Here is a 12,045-nt window from a genome sequence, read left to right on the forward strand (position 1 = left end):
ATAGATATATTCCCATATATATAATCTATAGCTATATGATACACCATCATACTGAGATTTCAGTAACAATAAACAATAATCCTGATTCGCTATTCACTAAATACATTTTTTGACAAACAATGACATCACACATGAAAAATATCACGAGTTCTGAGATTGATTGAGTGAGAGTTCTGATTGACAATGGAGTTCTGCGAATTCATTCTAAATTAATCTTGAATGGACTTGAACATTCATATATCGTAAATGGTTTCCACCCAGTTGGGGGAAGACTATATAGCTGGGACCTTTTTCAATTGTGATAAGCTGGTGCATATTCAGATGGATTTCTGATGACTGAGATATTCTCTCTCTCTCTCTCTCTCTCTCTCTCTCTCTCTCTCTCTCTCTCTCTCTCTCTCTCATGGGAGTCTCCCCGGATGGACTAAAAAGTCTTTGAGACATCCAAAATTCTTGTAATTCTCTCTCTCTCTAACGGAGTTAAAAAGCTTTCGAGACATCCAAAATCCTTGTAACTCTCTCTCTCTCTCTCTAATGGAGTTAGAAAGTTTTTTGAGACCCAAAATTCTCTCTCTCTCTCTCTCTCTCTCTCTCTCTCTCTCTCTCTCTCAATGGAGTTAGGAAGTTTTTTGAGACATCCAAAATCCTCTCTCTCTCTCTCTCTAAAATAGTTAAAAAGTTTTTGAGACACCCAAAATCCTCGTCTCTCTTTCTCTCTCTAAAGGATCCTAAATGCTATCAACTCCCACCCATTTTATGTCAGGAAATAAAACAAAGGCTTAACATTAAACTGTGGAAGAATTGCACAAGTCTTTTCTTTCCAGTGACTATAAAGCAGAAAACGACTGCAACATTGCGCTGACCATTAGATAGATATGTCATTTAACTCAGTTTATTCATTACTTGTGTTTGTATCTTCTATTACCCGTGTTTGTATCTTCTATTACCCGTGTTTGTATCTTTAATTACTTATGTTTGTATCTTCTATTACTTGTGTTTATATCTTCTATTACCTATGTTTGCATTTTTTATTACTTACGTTTGTATATTCTATTACTTATGTTTGCATCTTCTATTACTTGTGTTTGCATCTTCTATTACTTATGTTTGCATCTTCTATTACCTATGTTTGTATTTTCTATTACTTGTGTTTGTATCTTCTATTACTTATGTTTGTATCTTCTATTACTTAAGTTTGCATTTTTTAGTAATAATGTTTGTATATTCTATTACTTATGTTTGTATCTTCTATTACTTGTGTTTGTATCTTCTATTACTTATGTTTGCATCCTCTATTACTTATGTTTGTATCTTCTACTACCTAAGTTTGCATTTTTATTACTTATGTTTGTATATTCTATTACTTGTGATTGTACCCTCTATTACTTGTGTTTGTATCTTCTATTACTTATGTTTGTATCTTCCATTACTTATGCCTGTATCCTCTATTACTTATGTTTGTATCTTCTATGTTCCAGGTGACTTATCAGTCATCCTTTAGACTAAATAAAAAAAGTTATAATAGACAGAGAGTGACTTCTTTCGATGACTAAGGAGTCACTCGTGAAGATCTTCAACGCTTTGTCTCGTTCAGCCATCTTATAAAAATAAAATTGTGGAAGATAATTCTACATCTTTGGAACAAGTACAAAAACAAAACATCATCAAACGCTTATGATAACACATGATAATTTCTGACAATTATTGAAATCCAATTAAGCATTGCGATCTTACTAAAATATGGCTCCTGACATTATAATCAACACAATCACATGGCCTTAATCAAATTTGGCGTAACTTTATCAAAATTAATTGCTTCCCATCACCAATCAATTGCATAGATTACTAAGAAACAATCGGATATATAAATATTTCAGACAAGTGAATAAAAAGCTTATAAAGCATTAAAAAAATCATATGTATAAAGGTTTAAAGGTCGCTCATGAATAGCAGAGGCAAGGGACAGTGACATTGCCCTACCAATCAGGACAATGCCCTAGAGACTGACCATATAATATGATCAGCGCCCAAGACTCCTCTCCACCCAAGCTAGGACCAGGGAGGGCCAGGCAGTGGCTGCTGATGACTCGGCAGATAGACCTATAGGCTCCCCCAAACCCCCCAACCTTAGCTCACAAGGATGGTAAGGTTGCAGACACTAATGGCACTAACGAGTCTGAGCGGGACTCGAACCCCCGACTGGCAAACACCAGACAGAGACGTTACCAATCAGGCCACAGCAACACATAAAACAGCTAAGAACAAATAGGCTAACATAATACCGGGCGATTGTCAAGTTCAATTTCAGCATAGAAATTTGAAATTGGAAATTCTAAAATCAAGACTCAAAATTAATCACTATCTTGAAATAACTAAAATACTGGAGATCAATGAATAATAAAATCCCTCAAAACTGAAAGCCAACCAAAGAAAACATAGAAGAAAATATAAGAAACAGTAAATAGGTTTTTTATTCAAAAGCATTCAAACACCAAAAATTAAACTGATTGGAAATTCTAGAATCAAAACTCAAACTTAATCACTATCTTGGAATAACTACTAAAATACTGGAGATCAATGAATAATAAATTCCCTCAAAACTGAAAGCCAAAATAAGGAAAACATAGAAGAGAATATGAGAAACAGTATGGCCTACCATTACAGAAAACGGGAGTAGGGTAAACTACACAAAACTGGTCGATTGAGAGGAGGTTCCAGGTAACTCCTATGAAAGTAGTTCGAGGTAAGTTCCTGTGTTGGAACAAATCAAAATTAACAAACTGCCACCAGCCCCATCAAAATATGGATCATTCACTGTATTATATCCCCTAAGAAATTAGATGATCTGTATATTCTACCCAAGAGGTAATAATATTACTATTATTATTATTACTGGCTGGCTAAAACCCTAGTTGGAAAAGCAGGATGCTATAAGCCAAAGGGGATCCAACATAGATAATAGCCCAGTGAGGAAAGGAAACCAGGGAAATTAAATAACTTAAGAACAGTAACAGTATTGAAATAAATATTTCCGATATAAACTATAAAAACTTGAATAAAACAAGAAGAGAAGATAGAATAGTGTGCTTGTGTGTACCCTCAAGCAAGAGAACTCTTAACGCAAGACAGTGGAAGACCATGGTACAGAGGCTATGGCACTACCCAAGAGTAGAGAACAATGGATTGATTTTTGGGTGTCCTTCTCCTGCAAGAGCTGATAAAACTACATACTGTACAGGTTTCACTAAGATGCAGAACCATCTAACACTTCAAGGAAGATATTGCCAGATAAGAAACCTATACTTTTTAAAGGTTTAAAGGACTCTCATGAATGGCAGAGGCAAGGGACAATGACATTGCCCTATCAAGCAGGACAATACCCTATAGACTGACTATATATACATATGATCAGCGTCCCAGCCACTCTCCACCCAAGCTAGGACCAAGGAGAGTCAGGCAAAGGCTGCTGATGACTCAGCAGATAGAGCTATAAGCTGCCCCAATAACCCCATCTTTAGCTCATAAGGATGGTGAGGTTGCACCGACCAAAGAAACTAACGAGTTTGAGCCAGACTCCAACCATAGTCTGGCGATCACCAGGCAAGGACGCTACCACCAGTCCACCACAACCTGCCAAGTTTCCTACAGTGTTTATGGAATCGTGTAATAAGAAACTAACGACATTCTTGTATGCGTTGTACTGCATTATACAGTAACAAGGATCCCTAATAAACACAACGACAACACCAGAATGATAAACCTTCAAATATGCCATCAGTTGTCCAGCACTAAAGCCTAACACGTAAAGTTACTACTTGAAATCAAACAGACCCATTTCTCCGACTTCCCACTTCAATAATTAAAACCCTAGAACCCTACCACTGCATCTCAATCATTAAAACCAACACACATTAGAACACAAGTTCCAGGTCATCCAGCCAGATGACTCCTGATGCAATGTCACAGACAACTTCAAATAACCAATTGAGGCATGATTATAACTCAGCCTGGCAGCTTTCATGTAATCCTGAAACAAGTTCAAACAATATTCAAGTTCAAAAAGGATTAAAGACCTTGGTGAGGTAATCCACCATAGCTCTCAGGAGATATAAAATCCAAGGTGCTGATAATTCATACAAAAACTTTTGAATTATGAAATGCCTTATTTCCAAAGAAACAGAATCTCTCGTTGTGCCAGCTTACTCTGATCCAGAAAGAGAAGAGCTCTACAGAATCTCTCGTTGTGCCAGCTTACTCTGATCCACAAAGAGATGAGCTCTACAGAATCTCTCGTTGTGCCAGCTTACTCTGATCAACATAGAGAAGAGCTCTAAGCATAACCTGGATCCAGCAAGGCCTTATGCCATAATCATACTTCCATGCAACTCGTAATGGTTAACATCACTGGTTTAGTTCTCACAGAACTTAACCTATTTTGAAAAATCGACTTTTGCGATTCCTTGTCACCAAGATGCAATCTGTTTTGTAGCATAATTGGGGATTTTTAGCACATTTCCTGGATGCTAAGTGCTATAGAATCCCTTCACCTTGCTTGCCTCACATTTACGTTCTATGTTTCTTACGACGGATCCAGTCACTTGCTTTCACAATATCCCACTAGGAATTTTCTTTCTGCTTGTTTTCCTGCTTCTTCAGCTTTCAATGGGACTAGTTTGTGGTGTGTAACCTTATTCTGACTATAATTAAACTCACCATAGATTCCCTCAGATTCTACCTTTCTTTGGTACTTATTTCTTCACTATAACCCATTTCAGCTTATTACATACAGTAATTTGCTTTTTGTTCTTTTGAGGGAGTTCCTTCATAAGTTTGTTTTAGTCTTTACCCTAAAGACATTCAACAGCAGTAAAACTACCTTTAACAAAGATACAATGCATACAGTAGTTCTGGAACTACATATTGCACTTGGAATTTTATCTAAGCACAGTACTTGTAAATTAATTTTCCTATACAGTAGTTTGAAGAATTGATTTCCATTTAATGCTGAGTTGAAACCTTCCAAAAGAAAGGAGAGTTAAAAACCTCCCTTAAAAAGAGGGCAGGTCGAAACCCTCTCCGGAAAAAAGTACCTCTACAAATTTCAATTGAAAAGCAATTGTGTTGACACAATTCCTAGGAAATAGATGGCCTTGAAAATTTCCCTTGCGATGGAGTAGATTTGAAACCTCAGCAAAGGTAGACTTGAAATGAGATCCTTTTCAACTGTTCATAATAATATATTCTAACCCTAATGATTGTGATTCCACTTCTTCTTTGTCTGCATCTTTTCCCACATTATGTGGGGTCGATGTTTCTGGCCAGCGTTCTCCATCTACCTCAGTCCCACATTTCATCATATATATACCCTAGCATAAATTCTTATCTCACAATTTCCACTGGCCATATTGGTTTTGGCTAATTTTTCATGGCCGGATGCCTTTCCTGCCACCAACCCTCCCCATTTACCCGGGCTTGGGAACGGCAACCAAGTTGAGGCTGGCTTGCCCCCCCTCAGTGGCTGGGTGTTAAAGTTAAAGTTGCGGGTTTTAGGTCTCCACAGAGACGATTTACATCGTCCTCCTCGGGCGACCATTAGCCAGCAGGGACTATCACTAGTCCCCTCTAACCTCCCCCCCAGGCGCCACCCTGGGAGTACCCCCCGGTAGAAGGTCTCACGGTATTCGCGTCCTTGGCGGGGACCGAACTTGGGATATCTATAATAGAGATCCGCGACGCTACCAACCTTGCTATCCGGAGTATGATTGGGACTCCACTCTAATCTATGAGTCATCCATTGAAGGTATCAATTTAGAGCACTACCCAATCCAGCTAACTACACACCCAATCACTATTTAGGTGCTGTCTTAACTTGGAAAGGAAAAGCTGTTTCACCGAATCCTTCAACTCACAACAGTATTCTGAATATTACCAAATTAAAGCAACAGTGAAAATCTGCCAGAAAACACAGAAAAAAATTCAGTTACTGTAATTCAAATCAATATATAAAAAAAAAAATCTTCTGAGATGTAAAAACCTTTTCTATGGCTGTCATTATTACTCAAACTAAACTATTTGTCTATGGAATGCACAAAAGATTCACTATCAAGGACTACAGGCACCTATGGATGTTCCAAGCTAAAACAGTCAACACAAAATCGCAAGGCAGTTGTTAAGGCGTATACCTTGGCACTCTGCTAAAGATAACTTGCTTGATTACTTTACATCATTAAACTCTAAGAAAAGCATAATACTCTATTCATTTTATCTGGAAGGTCTATTGATGATAAAGTACCTGCCATTAAAAATTCATATGAAATTAGATCAGGAATACATCTGTCAAGGGAAATATTCCCTAATTGAAAAAAAAATAAATAAAAATAGTATTAAAGTTCATGGGATAAAAGTAAGCTTAAAAACAGAACACAGTAAAGAAAAAAAAAAAAAAAAGATTCACAGAGCTGAAGGTAATGCACTTTTCAAAAATTAACATAAAGGTTATGCACAACCATAAACATATCGCACGCCATACAACTACCAAAGAAAATTCTATATCTAAACTTTGAATCTTTGAAGAGTGGACATCTACTATGTACAGCGAAACTTGCAAGACACAAATGAAAAACGAAGAAAGAAGCCTTGATAGCTTTAGTCACGGCTGGGACTTTACAAACTTTTCATTGCGCACAAAACCTGGTTCGAACTTTCTGAGTTTGTGAAGATGGTTTTATATGTTATTACCACTCCTTTTTTCCATTGCCTTTGGATGGGATTTTGATAACTAAGACAGCAAAAGAACTTTATATTTAGTTGTGTATAAGCATTAAAAATGACAATTGAATAAACTAATATTCTTAATTGGGAAATGGAACTTTTAAAAAAGTTTCTGGTGATTTTGATTGATCAGAAATTATTATTATTTATCATTTTTATAAAAGGTAAGAACTGCATCATATACAGGAGGCGCGTCATACTGTTGCATAGTCGAGGGCTCGCCGTAATATGATCAGACATTCATTTCCTGTACATCTAAACCAGTTAGCAAACTCGTGTATCCAAGAGTATAACAAAAACGGGAATCTCACATTGGGAAAGCATATATTGGTGTCAGTGTAGGTCATAGGACCCCAAGACAGGTTAGGCTATGATACATCCCAGTACAGTATTTTGCTCTATATAATTCAGAGCAACAAATGTCAAGTGGATCTTCCATCTTAAGTTAGATTAGATAAGTTTGTATTTCAGTAAATAATGGTTATTGTCAAAAATAATTATAAAGCATTATACTGCGCAGTGAAAATCAACATTTGGTTTCCTCGATCAAAAACATTACATAATGTGGAATAAATTTGCATACTGCACTAATAACTAATTTTCTAATATTTCCCACTCTAAAGCTCATTATGCTTTAGTAACAAATTCATATCTAAATTTTTTCTTCCAACATAAACTTTGAAGATACTGGTATTTGATAAAAAAGGGCAAGAGTTGGTAAATATTTATCCTTACATTAGAGTGGGTCTGCATTTCCCCTATCTATAATTCCCCAAGAGGGATATCTGGCCAAAGGTATATTACACTCAGAGAGAATTTTGACCCACCTTTGCTAAGATTTTCCCCCTACCCAACTGATCATTGAGTAATAACACTAAATAAAATAAAATAGACAATCTAGTTTAATATTAAAACAATGACTTGACTTCGAGAAACAACGACTTAAACATTATGAAACATCTGGAAATTCCAATTCAAAATAGGAATGGGCAATATTCTTAATTTGATTACACAGATGTTTATAAAGATTGTCAAAATGATATAGCATTGCAAGTCAGGCAAGGGAACGGGGGATCATGGGAGGTGAGAAGGCTCCCCATCTGGTAAAAGGTGCCAGTGCTCCGCCAGTGAAAGTCGAGTTATGATACCTCCCTGTATTTCACCTATTTTTGGAAATGTGATAAGTTAGGTCAGGGTCAAGGAGAGGGGTTGCAAAGGTATATTGATCCTTCAGTTAAGTAAAACCCAGCCCACTGATCTACTAATCTCCCAATTCAAGCAGTGAAGTTCCTATGAAAATTTGGAGAAACGAAATGCTACTGTCCTCATAGAGAATTTAATACAAGAAGAAAAATTGCGACTATTGTACACTGGTACTCATAACTATACAAACCATACAAACATTAACCTAACCAAACCTAGAAGCACCCTTGCTTAACTAGTATAGGATGCTGTACCCTTCCTTGTTGTACTTGTCTTCGACCCATGAAAGGGAAAAGTAATAAAAATAAATTTTGATATTTAAATTTAGGATGGTACTAGCATTCCATAGCGGAAAACATTTAAAAGATAGAAGATTCCCTGTAAGATTAGCAATATTGGGATACCTTGGTGGGAAATTAAGGCTCTTACATGAAAGGGGAACCTGAATCTCTTGAATGAGTGAGGAAACAGAACAAGTGAGATACATGGATGCATAATAGCTTTACTTAAGATTGGACTTAACAATCTGAGTCCCGCATTTGCACGAATTACCGGTAGAGTAAATGCTTAGATTGTGGACACCAAGAAAAGGCAGTATGAACAGGGGTATAATATAAAGCTAGAAAGTGGATGCAACTATATGCTGAAGGGAAGCTATAGAGACCCCTCAGTAATGGCAACAGTGCAGTACATGATAAAGGTAAGGGGTATTAACTTGACTGGGGGGAAAATTTGACCCACACAGACTCATCTTTCTACCCAAGAAGTCAGCACAGTGCTTCCAATCAGATGAAGGTTTTGTAGATCACATTAGATCATAGAAAGAGGGAAGTTCAATCCTACTTTATTAAATCAAACATATAACCTGAAATACCCACACCTAAACTTACCAATGTCAGCGTGTCCTTGTCAAGGGTATTATCACCTATCTAGGCTCTCCCAGTTGCCTCTACTAGGACTAGTTACTGGGTGTGTCTGTCATTCTACAAACTACTCACTAAATCAGAGCTATATAATAACCTTATGTGGACCCTATAACATTATCTAAGTTGGCTTGTTAATAATGGGGGATCACCTTCATTAGACAGAGATAATTTTTGCCCAAATGCCCTATAGCTCCACCTACTGAGCTTAGTACTCCAATGGAATATTGGTACCTTCTCTAATAAATGCATTACTGTACTATTGGCTATAATATTCTAGAGTGCTCTATTGACTTGTTTAAGCAGGTACTCCGTAGTGATACTTTTCTCGGGTTTTTTATGAATTTTACTTCAAATTGGACGATCAGAATCCATTTACTGTATATTTTAATCACTCCTTTTTATAGGGTTTTTTATCAAATATGTTAAAGAATGAACTTTCTTAGTTGAGGTATGGCTACCAAACAGGACAAATTTCAACACATCCCAGTTGAAGCCATTAGACTATTTTCAATAACAAAGAAAGTTTGATCTTCCTTCAGGAATAAAGTTGGTTGTAAAGTGTTCCAAGCCATGCATACAGTAACTGCTTTTGACGTACAGGGGGGAGATCGACATCACCAGCAGTGTCACAGTAAAGCTAGAAAGACGAAACTCATAAGCATGCTCAGTGCATGTTCTCCGTGAGCAATTACAAGGCCTGTTTTTACACCTGATTTGGATTACTCAAACTACGACAATTAAGTCAAGTCATTGCAGGCTATGTCTCAGCTTAAGCTAAGGATACAGCTGCATAAAGGGGTCTACCCCACCCACAGATAACGAAATGACATTTAGGTTAGGTGGAGAAGGTTAGGCTGGCTGGTGTTCTCGAGTTTATTTCCCTTTTAAAATCACACCACGTTAAAATAAAACAGAAGTTTGCATTCAATAGAAAACCGGCTTCAGAAGAAAACGGGACTTGAGAGATAACTGTGGCAATTAGACTGTAGGACTGTTTTCACACGCTTATTTTTAAAAGAAAATAGTTTCCCTTTTAGCTTTCTTGATGTTGTGTTAGTTTCTACTGTTATTATCTTCTGAAATTTGATAGTTTTCATCATATCCCACCTAAAACTCTATTCCCATCTGGGGTATCCCCATTACTGTTGGGTGGTGGTAATAAGAAAAAAAAAAAGAACGATACTTTTGCGGATGTAATAACATCAGAACACAATAAAACGTGAAAACTACGTCTCAACTGTGCTTACTTCGTAACAGGCTTCACTCCTGCTAGGGTAAAACTAAATCACATTTTATGAATCATAAAACTAACTTAATATTTTCTTATTTCAGACCAAAATAAGGACCCTTTGTACATCAGCGGCCAATTAACCCCGCGTGCATAAAAGACGGACACCAACTACCTAAACTTCCCCCATCTAATCTAACCTAAAAGCCGTGTCCTTATCTACTTACCTAACGGGGAGGAAGGGCGCTAACACTCCCCCTGCGAACTCCCTTACACTACCGTATTCTTAGTCGGCCACTATCATACATACACTCCAAAAACAAACATTTTCCCCAAATAGAAAATAGATTTCACACGATTAAAAAGTTTACGTCTGTCCCAAGGAACTATATTCAACTGGGTGCACCCACTGTTCTACAAATTACACTAAAGGAACCTTTGTATAACGACGGACAGGACCTCTTGCAAGCACGAAACACCACCTAACCTAACTTATGAGTCGTGTCCTTTACTACTCAACGGGGGGGGGGGGGTTTAACGCCCCTTAGACTGTCGTATTCTTAGCAAAAGAGATGAAAATATGGGAGTTATTGTGTGGGCATGACCGTCACGATATTTACACCCCTAAGACTAACACGCTCAGAACCATATCCTTCGAGCACCAACGTCTTATGAAGTTAGCCAAAGTGTTCGATTTTTTTCCTAACAAATTCTTCAATATCCTTCGGTCTTCCAGAACTCGCCTCAGCTAAGTGTAAAGTAGTACTTTTTTTATAAAAATAAACGAGTATTCAGCAGCAGCTGTGCTACCTACCATACGTGTGTTAGAAGGATATGCTAACCGAAAGGTTAGGATATATTTCTGTACCAGAGGCTGGCCTAAATAGGAATCTAATATGATAGAAAACAAGGTTCATAACCTCTGCATTAGAGAACACACAAACAAAACTGAATAGGATACATACCGTCTAAAATAAGAATTAAGAATAAAGAATTGAGTCCTTCACTGTACTCTTTCAAAACATCACTAGGATCACTGACAGTCCCACCCTAGAGGTAGAGGGTCAGGTTAAACTTTGCTGTGTCCGAATATCATGATCGAGATTTAGTTTTACTAAAATCTCATTCTTTTGATGGGAATTACATAATTTATGTCATTAAATAATTTGAATAACTGTATAATATATTAATTAGGTATAAAAATTGCCTGAAATTATATATAATATCGCTATATAAATCAAAAATACACAATTTAACTTGTCACTAACGCAGAGAATCGGAGAAGCTGCGTATTGTATTATTGTTTACATGCGCGAACTACAGCGCATGCGCACATTGTCAACTGCAATTTTTTTTACTCTTTTGTGTTTTACTATTATTATTATTATTATTATTTGCTAAGCTACAACCCTAGCTGGAAAAGCAAAATGCTATAAGCCCAGGGGCCCCAACAGGGAAAATAGCCCAGTAAGGAAAGGAAAGAAGGAAAAATGAAATATTTTAAGAAGAGTAACATTAAAATAAATATTTCCTATATAAACTATGAAAACTTTAACAAAACAAGAGGAAGAGAAATTAAATAGAATAGTGTGCCTGATTGTACCCTCAAGCAAGAGAACTCTAACCCAAGACAGTGGAAGACCATGGTACAGAGGCTATGGCACTACCCAAGACTAGAGAACAATGGTTTGATTTTGGAGTGTCCTTCTCCTAGAAGAGCTGCTTACCATAGCTAAAGAGTCTCTTCTACCCTTACTAAGAGGAAAGTAGTCACAGAACAAATACTATACAAAAACATAAATGTAGTTCATGTTTTTTTTTTAGACATATGAAACTTACGAGAGAAAATATGAATAATTGAGTAAATGAAAATTATGGCAGTAAAATTATCTGAAATACAAACCTTTAATGCAGCTC

General features: G+C 36.9%; 1 protein-coding gene across 3 annotated transcripts in view; it reads right to left on the reverse strand.

Moving 5' to 3' along the window:
• LOC137655833 (catenin alpha-like) overlaps window positions 1-11,196 on the reverse strand; it is a 486,208-nt gene extending 475,012 nt beyond the window's left edge. For all 3 annotated transcript variants that reach the window (XM_068390007.1, XM_068390011.1, XM_068390012.1), the window contains exon 1: window positions 11,094-11,196. The gene's annotated coding sequence lies outside the window, so the exon portion shown is untranslated. The remainder of the gene's footprint in view (window positions 1-11,093) is intronic.
• Window positions 11,197-12,045: the final 849 nt, after the last annotated feature.

The sequence above is a fragment of the Palaemon carinicauda genome, chromosome 16 (genome assembly GCF_036898095.1).
Source record: "Palaemon carinicauda isolate YSFRI2023 chromosome 16, ASM3689809v2, whole genome shotgun sequence".
In the NCBI taxonomy this organism is placed as follows: domain Eukaryota; kingdom Metazoa; phylum Arthropoda; class Malacostraca; order Decapoda; family Palaemonidae; genus Palaemon; species Palaemon carinicauda.